Raw genomic sequence first — 16,443 nt, 5'->3', positions numbered from 1 at the left:
AATTGAGTATGCTTCAATAAGATCCCCTCTCATTCTTCTGAATTCAAGAGAATGCAGGCCTAGTTTACTCAATCTCTTCTCATACGACAGTCACGCCATCCCAGGAATCAATCTCGTGAACCTTTGTTGCACTCCCTCTGTGGCAAGTATATCCTTCCTTAGGTAAGGAGACCAAAATTGTACCCAGTACTCCAGGTGTGGTCTCACCAAGGCCCTGTACGATTGGAGTAAGGCTTCTTTAGTCCTGTACTCAAATCCTCTTGTAATGTCAATAAATCATCAGCTAGAAGAGGTCGCTGGTGAGATCAGTAAAGAAACAAAGACTTAAGAACATAAGAACATAAGAAATAGGAGCAGGAGTAGGCCAATCGGCCCCTCGAGCCTGCTCCGCCATTCAATAAGATCATGGCTGATCTGATCCTAACCACCAATCTGCTATCACAGAACCATCTCCTGAAACTAACAGAATTAGACACACAAAATAGGAGCAGGATCAGGCTACACGGCCCCTGGGCCCGCTCTGCTACCCACAGGGCCATGACCAATCCGAACCTAGATTCATGTCCAAATTCCTGCCCGCTCCCCGTAACCCTTAATTCCCTTAACTTCTAGGAAACTGTCTATTTCTGTTTTAAATTTATGTAATGATGTAGCTTCTACAGCTTTTTGGGGCAGCATATTCCATGGACCTACCACCCTCTGAGTGAAGTAGTTCCTCCTCATCTCAGTTTTGAAAGAGCAGCCCCTTATTCTAAGACTATGCACCCTAGTTCTAGTTTCACCCATCATCGGGAACAGCCTCCCCGCATCCACCCGATCCAACCCCTTCACAATCTTATATGTTTCAATAAGATTGCCTCTCATTCTTCTGAACTCCAATGAGTAGAGTCCCAATCTACTCAACCTCTCCTCATATGTCCATCCCCTCATCCCCGGGATTAACCGAGTGAACCTTCTTTGTACTGACTCGAGAGCAAGTATGTCCTTTCTTAAGTATGGACACCAAAACTGTACGCAGTATTCCAGGTGCGGTCTCACCAATACCTTGTACAACTGAAGCAATACCTCCCTATTTTTATATTCTATCCCCCTAGCAATGAAAGCCAACATTCCATTGGCCTTCTTAATCACTTGCTGCACATGCATACTAACCTTTTGAGTTTCGTGCACCAGGACCCCCAGATCCCTTTGTACTTCAGTACTTTCCAGTTTCTTGCCATTAAGATAATAACTTGCTCTACGATTTTTCCTGCCAAAGTGCATAACCTCACACTTTCCAGTATTGTATTCCATCTGCCAAATCTCTGCCCACTTACTTAGCCTGTCGATGTCCCCTTGCAGGTTTTTTATGTCCTCCTCACTCACGACTTTCCCTCCCATCTTAGTATCATCTGCAAACTTTGATATGTTACACTCGGTCCCCTCCTCCAAATCGTTAATATAGATTGTAAAGAGTTGGGGACCCAGCGCTGACCCCTGCAGAGCACCACTTGTTACTGATTGCCAGCCTGAGAATGAACCATTTATCCCAACTCTCTGCCTTCTGTTAGATAGCCAATCCTCTATCCATGCCAGAATATTACCCCCAATCCCGTGATTTTTTATCTTAAGCAATAATCTTTTGTGTGGCACCTTGTCAAATGCCTTTTGGAAGTCGAAATACACTACGTCCACTGGTTTCCCTTTATCCACCCTATATGTTACTTCCTCAAAGAACTCCAGCAAATTTGTCAAACATGACTTCCCCTTCATAAAACCATGTTGACTTTGTCCTATTAAATTATGATTATCCAAATGTCCTGTTACTGTCTCCTTAATAATGAACTCCAAAATGTTACCTACCACAGATGTTAGGCTAACCGGTCTATAGTTTCCAGCCTTCTGTCTACTGCCCTTTTTAAATAAGGGTGTTACATTAGCAGTTTTCCAGTCTGCCGGGACCTTTGCTGAGTCCAGGGAGTTTTGGAAAATTATTACCAATGCATCCACAATCCCTACCGCCACTTCCCTCAAGACCCTAGGATGTAAGCCATCAGGTCCAGGTGATTTATCTGCCTTGAGTCCCATTATTTTACCGTGTACCACTTCCTTAGTGCTTTTGATCGTGTTTAGCTCCTCCCCACCTTTAGCCCCCTGTTTGTCCAGTGTTGGGATATTCTTAGTGTCTTCTGCTGTAAAGACTGATATAAAATATTCATTCAGTGTTTTTGCCATCTCCATATTTCCCACCATTAATTTCCCGGTCTCATCCTCTAAGGGACCAACATTTACTTTAGCCATCCTTTTTCTTTTTATATAACTATAAAAACTCTTTCTATCTGTTTTTATATTTTTTGCTAATTTAGTTTCATAATCTATCTTCCCTTTCTTAATCAATCATTTTGTTGTTTTTTGCTGTCTTTATATAGCACCTTTCACCATCACCGGACATCCCAAAGTGTTTTACAGTCAATGAAGTACTTTTGAAGTGTAGTCACTGTTGTAATGTAAGAAACACGGCAGTCAGTTAGCGCACAGCAAGCTCCAACAAACAGCAATGTGATAATTACCAGATAATCTATCTTTTTATGTTGAATGAGAGATAAACATTGGCTAGGACACTGGGGATAATTACCCTGCTCTATACCACATTACAACAGTGACTGCTTCATTGTAGTACTTCATTGGCTGTAAAGCACTTCAAGACATCTGGTGGTCATGAAAGCACTATACAAATGCAAGTCTTTCTCTCAGAGATGCCAGGAACATAGGGTCTGATGAAAGGGTGGAACTGAAAGAAATCAGTATTTGTAGGGAAATGGTGTTAGAAAAATTGATGGGACTGAAGGCCGATAAATCCCCACGGCCTGATAATCTACATCCTAGGGTACTTAAGGAAGTGGCCCTAGAAATAGTAGATGCATTGCTGATCATCTTCCAGAACTCGATAGACTCTGGAACAGTACCCATGGATTGGAGGGTAGCTAATGTTACCCCACTATTCAAAAAAGGTGGTAGAGAAAAAGCGGGGAATTATAGACCGGTAAGCCTGACATCGGTAGTGGGGAAAATGCTAGAGTCCATTATAAAAGATGTAATAGCAGAGCACTTGGAAAGCAGTGACAGGATCGGACAAAGTCAACATGGATTTACAAAAGGTAAATCATGCTTGACTAATCTACTGGAATTTTTTGAGGATGTAACTGGTAAAATAGATAAGGGAGAACCAGTGGATGTGCTGTATTTGGACTTACAGAAGGCTTTCAATAAGGTCCCGCATAAGAGATTAGCGTGCAAAATTAAGGCACATGGGATTGGGGGCAAAGTATTGACTTGGATAGAGAACTGGTTGGCGGACAGAAAGCAAAGAGTTGGAATAAATGGGTTGTTTTCCGAGTGGCAGGCAGTGACTAGTGGGGTACCGCAAGGATCGGTCCTAGGACCCCAGCTGTTCACAATATATATTAGTGATCTGGACGAGGGAATTGGATGTAATGTCTCCAAATTTGCAGATGACACAAGGCTGGGTGGGAGGGTATGCTGTGATGATAGAACGGATTCTTTTACCCTCAGTCTGGTTCAGTAATCACTGAGTCAAATGCAACTGGAGAATTCAAACGATTTATTTTCCGCGGAGTCTTACTCTGAAATGTCGGCACCGACTCCTGCAAGAGTCTGACGAACCCAACAGAGCAAGCAATTTGTCATACAGTGTGCTACATTATTATACTTGCATTTGAGAAGACATTAACACCTCGTACATTCCTGCACCAATCCTAAGCTGTGCACGTATACATTTAATTTGATTTCCTGGCCTGGCAGTTTGAAATAAAGAAGTCACATTTAACTGAATGGGTTACAGCTAAGTAAACATCCTGGTAATGTGTTCATGATCACCTAAACATTATGGTAATGCGTTTGCAATCATGGTAATGCGTTTTCTGATCGCCTATTGCCTGTATAACTTCTGCACGCTGCCTTACATTGTTCCTACCAGCAAGGTGTGACATTGTGGGCGCCAGTCATATTAGCAGCCAAAGATCAGTTTAGCCTTTTTATTTTACTTCTTGCTGCCTTCACAGTTTCTTGTTTCTATTTCCTTGACCTTGGTATTCTCATTCCCTCCTTTTATCATTCTATGATAACCAACCGTTAAAGTGTGTTGGAGATCTCATTCATGTCTCTTTGTGAGGATACCTTCTACCCTCGAATAGTCGAAGCTGCTTATAGGGGGCAGTCCATTTCTTTTCCTTTCCTGGTTGGACTTCGGATAATAGCTTTGTCCTTTGGTATCGGTAGTTCTGTTGCATGGTCCTACAGTAACAGACTTGGTCACCTGGCGTTGACAGAAGTAATCAAATTTACACTTGGTCCAATGGCATGGCAATGTTCCTCTGTGTATGTATCTCAGCATTAGCGAGCGGTGGGGCTGTCTAATAAGCCCAATGTAGGTGTCCCAGTTGATCACGTTCCATTTCCCGAACCCGCCTGGGTTATCATCATTGCACCGAAGCACGTCTCCATGGCATCGGTGGTGTACCCGCTTGGGTTGGTTCCGCCGGCATGTTCTCCTTCTGGGCTGTTGAGTTATTCCAAGGGTGATCAGGACACTGATAGAGAGGATCCACAGCGACGTCTGCATGGCTGGTCGGCGCGGTACATCTGTTTAGGGAGAGATTTCTTGGGAGCAAGAGAGGTTAGCATTCTTTAAGTTGCAGGCATAGCATTACTGACAATTTTACAGTGGTGGAGGTGAACCCAAGCACTCTTTCCCTCTACTTTGGCAGCAGCTGGGGTGGTGAGTAGGACTTGATAGGGTCCTTCCCAACGAGGTTCCAATCCTTTTCGCGTCCAATTCTTGATTAATACATACACTCCGGGCTCGACCTGGGACGGACTGACTATAGGAGGGAGGTCAATGTAAGCAGCGCATACCCGGGAGTGCAAACTTTTCAATGCCCTGGTTAACGACAAAATATAGTTAGTCATTTCTGCCGTCATGTGGTGAAAGTGGACAGTCTTTGGGACTTCCTGGTTCCACGGGGTTTTGAGAGGTCTGCCATATATGATTTCAGCAGGGCTTAATCTTGCTGCACCAGCCAGGGTAGTGCGTATTTGGAACAAGGCCATGGGGAGTAGTTTGAGCAATGTAGTTCCCGTCTCGGCCTGTAATTTGGCAAGTTTATTTTTCAAGGTCTGATTAGCCCGCTCGACCAGTCCGGTGGCCTGTGGCCTGTAGGCACAATGTAGCTGCTGTTGGATGCCCATTTGAGTGCAGAACTCCTTGTTTACCAGACCCACGAAGTGAGGGCCGTTGTCTGAACTTAATCGGTTTGGAATTCCCTACCTTGGTATAATTTCTCTCATTAAAACTTTTACAACAGTGGAGGCTTTGTTATCCGTAGTCGGGTAGGCCTCAATCCACTTACTAAATACATCAACAATAACCATAACACTGACACCTTTCTAATTCAATGTAGTCCATCTGGAGGGTCTCAAAGGGACCCGTGGGTAACGGCGTCCTACCCGTTTCACAATGTATGCCTTTTCCCGGGTTATGCTGCTGACAAATGAGGCAACGACTGCTAATACCTTGAGCCAGAGCTTGTAATCTAGGATGCCACCATGTAGCTAATAACGTGTCACTAGTTGCTCTGGCACCACAATGAGATGCAAAGTGTATACATTCAATAACCCATAATGCTAGCTCATCTGACATACAAGTTTGCTCGGCGGAGGTGACCCATAATTTAGACACACAATCATATGTACAACCGAGCTGTTTCCACAGTCCCTTATCACGGTCAGGAGCGTCCTCCTGTAACTTATTGACGTCTTGGATGGTTGGCATTGGCTTTTCCGAGGGAGACTTGCTTTTATTTGAGCTTTTAGTCTGGCTCATCATTCTAGTCACAACCACTCGTTGTTCCTGGGACGCTTCCCTAGCTCCCTGGTCAGCGCATCTATTCCCTATATCTACTGGGGTTTGTCCTGCTGTGTGTGCAGAGCACTTTATCATGGAGATCTGTTTTGGTAGCATGAGGGCTTGTAGCAAATCAGATACTAATTTCTGATGGGGTATCTGTGTTCCTGCAGAGGTTAGGAACCCTCTGTTTTTCCATAATTGTCCGAAATCATGAACCACTCCGAAGGCATATCTTGAGTCTGTATAAACATTAACCTTTAAGTCCTTCCCTAAGATACAAGCTCGTATTAATACGAACAGTTCTGCTTGTTGGGTGGAAAACGGAAACTCAAAGGCAGCAGACTCCAAAGTGTTACCGTCTGATTTATGATTGCATATCCAGAAAGTCTTTTCCCAAGGGGACTGACGGACGCACTTCCATCTACATACATGGTTGTGTCAGGACTCTGCATTGGGGCATCAGATAGATACTCCCTGACGGAGGTATCTTGATTAAAAATAGACAATCATGTCCTGGGTCTGTTTGTTCGAGGGGTGGTTCTGTGAGAAAACATGCTGGTTGATAGTAGTACAATGCTTCTTAATTGAAATGCGCATAACAGGTCTCTGGCCATGAGATTGCAATCCAGCCCATTTGTGATCACGAATTGGTGTTTTATGAACTCATTTCGTAGGGGCGGTCGGTCCGTTGGGGTGGCTGATATATCTGTACCCCTGTCCATCAACCCACCCTGGGACACATTGCTGGGGTTCCATCTGAAATCCCATTACATCTTGGGTGGGCTTTGGCTCTTCCTTTTTCATCACATACTCAGTCTTGACTTTGAACTGGGGCTGACTCTCCTGGCTCTTATTTTCTTTCCAATAATATTCCACTGCCCTGGCCATCTGGCTGGGACTATTCTCTGACCAGTCCATATTGTTAGTCTTAATTGCTTCAGACACCGAGGTTGGTAGACAATTTATCAGGATAGCACAGTATTGCGGCGAGTTTGCTCCATTCTGGTAATTAGCATCTCCTGACTGACTCCGATACACCTCAGAGAATCTCTCTAGAAATTCCTCTGCTCCCTCGCCCTTTCGTGGTTTAGTATCCAACACCTTGGATATATCAATGGGTTTCTGCAGGGTGGTGGTTAAAGCAGTGAGTATGGCGCGTTCACGAGCAGCACTCTGTGCTTTTTGAGCCTCTAATGTGGCATGGTCCTCAAAGCCTAGGTTAACCAAAAACCTTGCATGTTCGGCGGGATTCAAGATCTGCTGTACTAACGCCCATAAGTCTCTCGATTCAGCATTATAGACGAGTATAGTAGTCCGGAGGAAATCTACAAACAAGGTAGGGGATTTCTTCCTATCTGGCATCCCGGTTAAGATAGCCATTATCTCGTTAGGTTTCCAGGGGTAGAAGATACCTATGGTCCGGGGGTTATCGGTGGCCACTGGAATATTTGCGTTAAATGTAGGGTTAGGCATTTGTCTCACCGGCAACTGCCGGGGTGTCGGTTTATGTCTGGTGGGTCTCTCGGTATCAGATTCTTATTCCAGGGATGACCAGTCGTCTCCCGAATCTCCCTCATCAGTATCACTATAGTCTGGAGCCTCTAGGGAACTCTGTTCCTGACTGTTTGACTTCTTACTCAGCACCATCTGTCTCTTTCTTCTTCATCTGCGCTTCCCTACTGGACTATCTAAAGGTGGGGGAAGTGGGATTCTCCTTCCGTTGTGTCGGGTACGGAAAGCTACGGGGTCAGTATACTGGGGACCCGGTGGTTGGTTTCCCATCTGGACTGGCGGGGGACTGTTCATCTGAACCGTGACTGACGGCGGCGGGGAAACGACACTGGCAGATACTTGAGGTGTCGGCGCGGGGGTTTGTGCAGTTGGTACGGGTGGTGCCACCGGGGGATAAATGTTAACGTACGGCGGGGGGGAGCGCGGGGAACAACACGAGCCCTGTGATTCCATTCGTCCAAATCATCATCACCATCTCCCTCTGTCAAGGCAAGGCCAACCATTGGATTACGTAATCCACTCTTATCAGCCTTTCCAGGCTCGCTCATGGTCTTTTCAGACTTTTGTTTTAAGCGTTTCTCATGAGCACATTCCTTTTTCAATACCTCTACTGATTTGACTACCCCTCCCCCTGTAAGTGCTATTCCTAATTTTAAGGCATTATCCTGCCAACTTGCTAACAAGGAAGTTTCTTTCAGTTCCTGACAGTACTGTCTCCATAGGGCAATTAGTTCTTTGGCAGTGGTGCCCCTGTTACTTTTCCAAATTAGTTCTTGAGCCTTTTTAGCGGCATCTAGATTCTTAGTTCCTCCTAGTGGCCATTGATCACTTCCTAATTTCATATTTAATCCTCCTGACAACTGTCTGAGTTGCTTCGCTTTGTCAGGATGTTGTTCACAAAGGGTCTGTAAGGCGCTACCCGATTCAGTCATGGTATCTAAACAGTTGCCCATCTTACTCCCCTTGTGAACTTTACACAGTCACGTTTTAAACTTGTTCAGAGCCTAGGTGGGCCAAGTGAGTTACAAGGTCTACACCTTACCTGACACAAGTATTATTACTAAGTTCACACAGTTCCTAGTTGTTCCCTCAGTACGTATACTGACCCTCAGTGATATCCGATTACTGACCCTCAGTGATATCCAATCACTGACCCTCAGTGATATCCGATCACTGACCCTCAGTGATATCCGATCACTGACCCTCAGTGATATCCGATCACTGACCAAATCACCTATCCCATCCAGTATTCGCCAGACTGAACCGGATCTCGGCGTGACACCACACGGGAGTTAGCGATTGGCCGACTCGTCGTCAGACTGGCGGAATCAGAGGAAAACCGAGGCAGTACAAGAAACTACTTACATCGGGGGCCCATTTCCTCCCTCCACGTCCGAGACGATTCAGCTCCAAGTTCGCGAACTCTCGGTGACTGTCCGTTGAGATCCCACTTCTGACACCAAATGATAGAACGGATTCTTTTACCCTCAGTCTGGTTCAGTAATCACTGAGTCGAATGCAACTGGAGAATTCAAATGATTTATTACCCGCGGAGTCTTACTCTGAAATGTCGGCACCAACTCCTGCAAGAGTCTAACGAACCCAACAGAGCAAGCAATTTCTCATACAGCGTGCTACATTTTTATCCCTGCTTTTGAGAGAGCATTAACACCTCGTACATTCTGCACCAATCAGGAGCTGTGCATGTATACATTTTAATTGGATTTCCTGGTCTGGCAGTTTCAAATAAAGAAGTCAGATTTTACTGAATGGGTTACAGCTAAGTATACATACTGGGAATGTGTTATGATCACCTCAACATTATGGTAATGCGTTTGCAATCACTAAAGTCTAAACAGTTTCTGCTACATTGTTCCTATCAGCAAGGGGTAACAGCATGGGTGCCAGCCTCGTTAACAATTAAAGATCAGGTATCAGGCCAGCCCTTTTTACTTCTCTGCTGTTTCTACAGTTTCTGGTTTCTGTTTCTCGAAATGATATTCTCACCTCTCCCGGCCTGTCTCTCTCTCCCTCTCCCGGCCTGTCTCTCTCTCTCCCGGCCTGTCTCCCTCTCCCTCTCCCGGCCTGTCTCTCTCTCCCTCTCCCGGCCTGTCTCTCTCTCTCCCTCTCCCGGCCTGTCTATCTCTCTCCCTCTCCCGGCCTGTCTCTCCCTCTCCCGGCCTGTCTCTCTCTCTCTCTCCCAGCCTGTCTCTCTCTCCCGGCCTGTCTCTCTCTCTCCCTCTCCCGGCCTATCTCTCTCTCTCCCTCTCCCGGCCTGTCTCTCTCTCTCTCTCTCCCGGCTTATCTCTCTCTCCCTCTCCCGGCCTGTCTCTCTCTCTCTCTCCCGGCCTGTCTCTCTCTCCCTCTCCCGGCCTGTTTCTCTCTCTCCCTCTCCCGGCCTGTCTCTCTCTCCCTCTCCCGGCCTGTCTCTCCCTCCCTCTCTCCCGGCCTGTCTCTCTCTCCCTCTCCCAGCCTGTCTCTCTCTCCCTCTCCCGGCCTGTCTCTCTCTCCCTCTCCCAGCCTGTCTCTCTCTCCCTCTCCCGGCCTGTCTCTCTCTCTCCCTCTCCCGGCCTGTCTCTCTCTCTCTCTCCCGGCCTGTCTCTCTCTCCCTCTCCCGGCCTGTCTCTCTCTCCCTCTCCCGGCCTGTCTCTCTCTCCCTCTCCCGGCCTGTCTCTCTCTCCCTCTCCCGGCCTGTCTCTCTCTCTCTCTCCCGGCCTGTCCCTCTCTCCCTCTCCCGGCCTGTCTCTCTCTCTCCATCTCCCGGCCTGTCTCTCTCTCCCTCTCCCGGCCTCTCTCTCTCTCCCTCTCCCGGCCTGTCTCTCTCTCTCCATCTCCCGGCCTGACTCTAACTCCCTCTCCCGGCCTGTCTCTCTCTCTCCCTCTCCCGGCCTGTCTCTCTCTCTCTCTCCCGGCCTGTCTCTCTGTCCCTCTCCCAGCCTGTCTCTCTCAACCTCTCCCGGCCTGTCTCTCTCTCCCTCTCCTGGCCTGTCTCTCTCCCGGCCTGTATCTCTCTCCCTCTCCCGGCCTGTCTCTCTCTCCCTCTCCCGGCCTGTTTCTCTCTCTCCCTCTCCCGGCCTGTCTCTCTCTCCCTCTCCCGGCCTGTCTCTCCCTCCCTCTCTCCCGGCCTGTCTCTCTCTCCCTCTCCCGGCCTGTCTCTCTCTCCCTCTCCCAGCCTGTCTCTCTCTCCCTCTCCCGGCCTGTCTCTCTCTCCCTCTCCCAGCCTGTCTCTCTCTCCCTCTCCCGGCCTGTCTCTCTCTCCCTCTCCCGGCCTGTCTCTCTCTCCCTCTCCCGGCCTGTCTCTCTCTCTCTCTCCCGGCCTGTCCCTCTCTCCCTCTCCCGGCCTGTCTCTCTCTCTCCATCTCCCGGCCTGTCCAATTCCAATTCCAATTCCAATTCCAATTAAAATGCTTTATTGGCATGAAAGTTTACAGAGAACCATATTGCCAAAGCTTACATAGCAAAAAGGTACAGTTTTCCAACATTCTGTAGGTGTCAATCGATTTGACATTTGTTGGGTACATACAATATTACTTTTAAACAATATTAATTTTAAACAGTCTTTGTACTTCATTTGGTACGTTCAATATTAATTTTAAACAGTCTTAATTTTAAACAGTCCTCAGGTTGTGACATGTTGTTACATATTTGGCCCCAAGGTATGGTCTGTCTCCTTCTCCTAGGACTAATCTCAATTTTGACAGATCATCCAATTCCTTGAAATCTGGGGTTGTTTGGCTTAGCTTGTTGAATAATATGTTTCTTGATGTGTTGAATTTTTCGCATTTTAGGAGGAAATGCATTTCTGTTTCAACATCGCCAGCCAGACATTGATCGCATATTCTATTCTCTCTAGGCTGCCAGGATTTCTTGTATCTGCCTTTTTCAATTTCCAGTTGGTGGTCGCTTAGTCTGTACCTGGTGAGGGTCTGTCTCTGTTTTGTGTCTCTGATGGTCGTGAGGTAGTCTGCCAGTTTATATTCTCTTTTTAGGACCCGGTAACATTCTAATCTGCTTTGGCTTTCGGTTATTTTGTTCCAATGTTCCAGGTAGGTTTCTTTGCATTTTTTAATGATTTGGTTCACTCGGATTGGTGTTTGGACGGCTGTGTTGGTCTGGGGCTGGTCAGGGTCCGGCTGAGTACTTAGTTTCCGTAGCAGCTGACTCAGGGGACTCTTTTCTGGGTTTAGCTCTTGGGTCTGAAAGGCTTTGAAATGAAGGGTGTCTGGGGAGCTAGATTTGAGGTGATTTAGGAAGTTTAGTGCTCGTTTTTGGATGTTTATTATCAGTGGGTATCTGCCTAGTTCGGCTCTGCATGCATTTGTTGGCGTTTTTCTTTGGGTGCGAAGGATGCTTCGGCAGAATTCTGCATGTAGGGCTTCTCCCTCTCTCTCTCTCCCTCTCCCGGCCTGTCTCTCTCTCTCTCTCCCTCTCCCGGCCTGTCTCTCTCTCCCTCTCCCGGCCTGTCTCTCTCTCCCTCTCCCGGCCTGTCTCTCTCTCCCTCTCCCGGCCTGTCTCTCTCTCTCCATCTCCCGGCCTGACTCTCTCTCCCTCTCCCGGCCTGTCTCTCTCTCTCCCTCTCCCGGCCTGTCTCTCTCTCTCTCTCCCGGCCTGTCTCTCTGTCCCTCTCCCAGCCTGTCTCTCTCAACCTCTCCCGGCCTTTCTCTCTCTCCCTCTCCCGGCCTGTCTCTCTCCCGGCCTGTATCTCTCTCCCTCTCCCAGCCTGTCTCTCTCTCCCTCTCCCGGCCTGTCTCTCTCTCTCTTTCTCCCGGCCTGTCTCTCTCTCCCTCTCCCGGCCTGTCTCTCTCTCCCTCTCCCGGCCTGTCTCTCTCTCCCTCTCCCGGCCTGTCTCTCTCTCCCTCTCCCGGCCTGTCTCTCTCTCCCTCTCCCGGCCTGTCTCTCTCTCTCCCTCTCCCGGCCTGTCTCTCTCTCTCTCCCTCTCCCAGCCTGTCTCTCTCTCCCTCTCCCGGCCTGTCTCTCTCTCCCTCTCCCAGCCTTTCTCTCTCTCCCTCTCCCGGCCTGTCTCTCTCACCCTCTCCCGGCCTGTCTCTCTCTCCCTCTCCCGGCCTGTCTCTCTCTCCCTCTCCCGGCCTGTCTCTCTCTCTCCCTCTCCCAGCCTGTCTCTCTCTCCTTCTCCTGGCCTGTCTCTCTCTCCCTCTCCCGGCCTGTCTCTCTCTCTGTCTCTCCCGGCCTGTCTCTCTCTCTCTCTCCCGGCCTGTCTCTCTCTCTCCCTCTCCCGGCCTGTCTCTCTCCCTCTCCTGCCCTGTCTCTCTCTCTCCCTCTCCCGGCCTGTCTCTCTCTCCCTCTCCCGGCCTGTCTCTCTCTCCCTCTCTCGGCCTGTCTCTCCCTCTCCCGGCCTGTCTCTCTCTCCCTCTCCCGGCCTGTCTCTCTCTCTCCCTCTCCCGGCCTGTCTCTCTCTCTCCCTCTCCCGGCCTGTCTCTCTCTCTCTCTCTCCCGGCCTGTCTTTCTCTCCCTCTCCCGGCCTGTCTCTCTCTCTCCCTCTCCCGGCCTGTATCTCTCTCCCTCTCCCGGCCTGTCTCTCGCTCCCTCTCCTGGCCTGTCTCTCTCTCCCTCTCCCGGCCTGTCTCTCTCTCCCTCTCCCGGCCTGTCTCTCTCTCCCTCTCCCGGCCTGTCTCTCTCTCTCTCTCCCGGCCTGTCTCTCTCTCCCTCTCCCGGCCTGTCTCTCTCTCCCTCTCCCAGCCTGTCTCTCTCCCTCTTCCGGCCTGTTTCTCTCTCCCTCTCCCGGCCTGCCTCTCTCCCTCTCCCGGCCTGTCTCTCTCTCCCTCTCCCGGCCAGTCTCTCTCTCCCTCTCCCGGCCTGTCTCTCTCTCCCTCTCCCGGCCTGTCTCTCTCTCTCTCTCTCTCCCGGCCTGTCTCTCTCTCCCTCTCCCGGCCTGTCTCTCTCTCCCTCTCCCGGCCTGTCTCTCTCCCTGTCCCGGCCTGTCTCTCTCTCCCTCTCCCGGCCTGTCTCTCTCTCCCTCTCCCGGCCTGTCTCTCTCTCCCTCTCCCGGCCTGTCTCTCTCTCCCTCTCCCGCCCTGTCTCTCTCTCCCTCTCCCAGCCTGTCTCTCTCTCCCTCTCCCGGCCTGTCTCTCTCTCCCTCTCAATTCAATTCAATTCAATTCAATTCAAATCGCTTTATTGGCATGATAAGGTACATCTTATGTTGCCAAAGCATCAAAATACATTTATGGTTGAACACATAAACGCAGTTCTATTCATACAGTGTAGAAACAGATATATCCCTGAGTGTATAAATATACATTCGCATTATTTATATATACTCTTTTCTAAGTTTACTGGTTGTCCCTCTGTTCATGGCAAGCTGTAACATAGTGTGCCGCCAGTGTTACACAGCTTCTCTCCTCCCCCAGTAGGTATGGGAGTTTTTGGTTGTCATTCAGATTTCTGAATTCAGGGCATATTTGTGAGAATTTTTGGTAGAAATTCTCCCTGATGCCCTGATATTTTCCACAGGCTGTGAGGAAGTGCATCTCTGTCTCCACTACTCCCTGACTGCAGTGAGAGCATATCCTGTCTTCTCTTGGCAGCCTGGTCTGCCTGTGTCTGCCTTTTTCGATCGCTAGGCTATGTTCGCTAAGTCTGTACCTTGTCAAGGTTCTTCTCAGTTTGTTATCCTTTACCATGGTCAGGTAATCAGCTATGTTGTATTGTCTGTTTAGGGCCAAGTAGCAATTGAGTTTGCTTTGGGTTTTTGTTGTTTCTGCCCAATATGTCAGATATGTTTCCTTTTGCTTAGCGACGATTGTGTTGGGTCGAATTCTTTGTGTTACCCTGTCACTGTCCTGGGGCTGGTTATTGTTAGTATTGTTAGTAGTTACTTCACTGAGTCCCAGGACTAGTTGACTGAGGGTATTCTTCTTTATGGTCAGCTCTTGGCATTTCATGGCGTCGTAGTGATAGCATTGGGGGTTGCTCATTTGTAGGTGATTCCAAAATTTGGTGGCTCTTTTTTGGATAGTGATTATTAATGGATATTGGCCTAGTTCCGCCCTGCATGCATTGTTTACTGTTTTCCTTTGAGTCCGGAGGATACTTTTACAGAATTCTGCATGTAGGATCTCAATTGGGTGTTTGTCCCATTTTGCAAATTCTTGTTGTGTTAGCGGTCCCCATACCTCACTGCCATACAGTGCAATTGGTTCAATTACTGATTTGAAAATTTTGAGCCAAATGCTAATTGGGATTTCTATTTGGATTGATTTTTTGATGGCATAGAAAGCCCTTTTTGCTTTCTCTTTCAGTTCATTCACAGCCAGTTTGAAGTTTCCCGTAGAACTGATTTTTAAGCCCAAGTATGTGTAGTTAGTGGTTTGTTCAATTTTGGTTGTTCCTAGTGTGAAATTTGTTTTGGGTCCCTGATGTTTGGATCTTTGCTGGAACACAAGGACTTTGGTTTTTTGGCGATTTATTGTCAGGGCCCAAGTCTGGCAGTACAACTCCAGCAGGTCCAGGTTCTGCTGTAGACCCTCCTTAGTTGGTGACAGCAGAACCAGGTCGTCTGCATAGAATCACAGAATCACAGAAACCCCACAGTGCAGATAGAGGCCATTTCGGCCCATCGAGCCTGCACCGAGACATATCCCACCCGATCCTCATCACCAACACATATCCCACCCTATCCCCGTAACCCCACGTATTTAATCCCCCTAACACTAAGGGTCAATTTATCATAGCCAATCAATCTAACCCGCACATCTTTGGACTGTGGGAGGAAACCGGAGCACCCGGAGGAAACCCACGCAAACACGGGGAGAATGTTCAAACTCCACACAGACAGACGCCCGAGGCCGGATTCGAACCTGGGTCCCTGGCGCAGTGAGGCAACAGTGCTAACCACTATGCCACCGTGCTGCCCAAGGAGGAATTTAACCTTGGATTCATATAGGGTGAGGCCGGGTGCTGTGGATTGTTCAAGTAGTTTTGCCAATTCATTTATGTAAATATTAAAGAGTGTCGGTGAGATTGGCGAGCCCTGCGTCACCCCCCGCCTCTGTGGGAAGTATTTTGTTTGTTTGTCTCCAATCTTAACTGCACATTTGTTGTTTGTATACATTGATTTAATTACATCATATGTTTTTCCTCCTACCCCGCTTTCGATAAGTTTCAGGAATAAACCGTCATGCCAGATGGAGTCGAAAGCCTTCTGGAAATCTATAAAGCATGCGTAGATTTTGCTTTTGTTATGGTGAACGTGTTTGTCAATTAGGGTCTGTAGGGTGAAGATATGATCTGATGTTCTATAGTTTGGCAGGAATCCAATTTGGCTTTTACTCAAGACATTGTGCTCCTCAAGGAAGTTTATAAGTCTTTTGTTTATGATACTACAGAATACCTTCCCCAGGTTACTGTTTACACAGATGCCTCAATAGTTGTTTGGGTCGATTTTGTCCCCACTTTTGTATATGGGCGTTATGAGTCCTTTGTTCCAGATATCAGGGAAATAACCGACACTCAGAACCAAGTTGAAAAGTTTTAGGATAGCCAGTTTCATTTTGTCGTCTGTGTGTTTAATCATCTCGTTTAGTATGCCGTCTGTCCCGCAAGCTTTTCCTGGTCGCAGGTCCTTGAGTTTTTCAAAAAGTTCTTTTTCTGTTATTATGGAGTCTAGCGGGTTTTGGTTATCTTTTATGGCCATTTCTAGCTTTTCCAGTTTTTTGCATATTTGGTGTTGCTCTGGTCTTAGTGCGTTTGTCTGGTATAATTTTTCAAAGTGGTTTACCCATGTGTCCCCATTTTGAATGGCCAATTTGTCGTGTTGTTTTTTGTGTAGTGTATTCAAGTTGTCCCAGAAACAATTGGAATCAATGGATTCCTCCATGGAGCTGAGTGTATTCTTAATATATTGCTCTTTTTTGGTTCTGAGTGTGTTCCTGTATTGTGTTAGTGTCTGACAATAAGTAAGGCGTAATTCCTCGTTTTCTGGATGTCTGTGTTTTTGGTTTGATATTTATCTAAGTTTTTTCCTCATGTTATGGCAAACTGGGTCAAACCATTTTTCATAGTTTTTT

The sequence above is a fragment of the Somniosus microcephalus genome, unplaced genomic scaffold (genome assembly GCF_052327205.1).
Source record: "Somniosus microcephalus isolate GS21.2 unplaced genomic scaffold, FLI_Smic_1.0 unresolved_chr1, whole genome shotgun sequence".
Classification (NCBI taxonomy): domain Eukaryota; kingdom Metazoa; phylum Chordata; class Chondrichthyes; order Squaliformes; family Somniosidae; genus Somniosus; species Somniosus microcephalus.
This window is presented reverse-complemented; position numbering follows the sequence as displayed.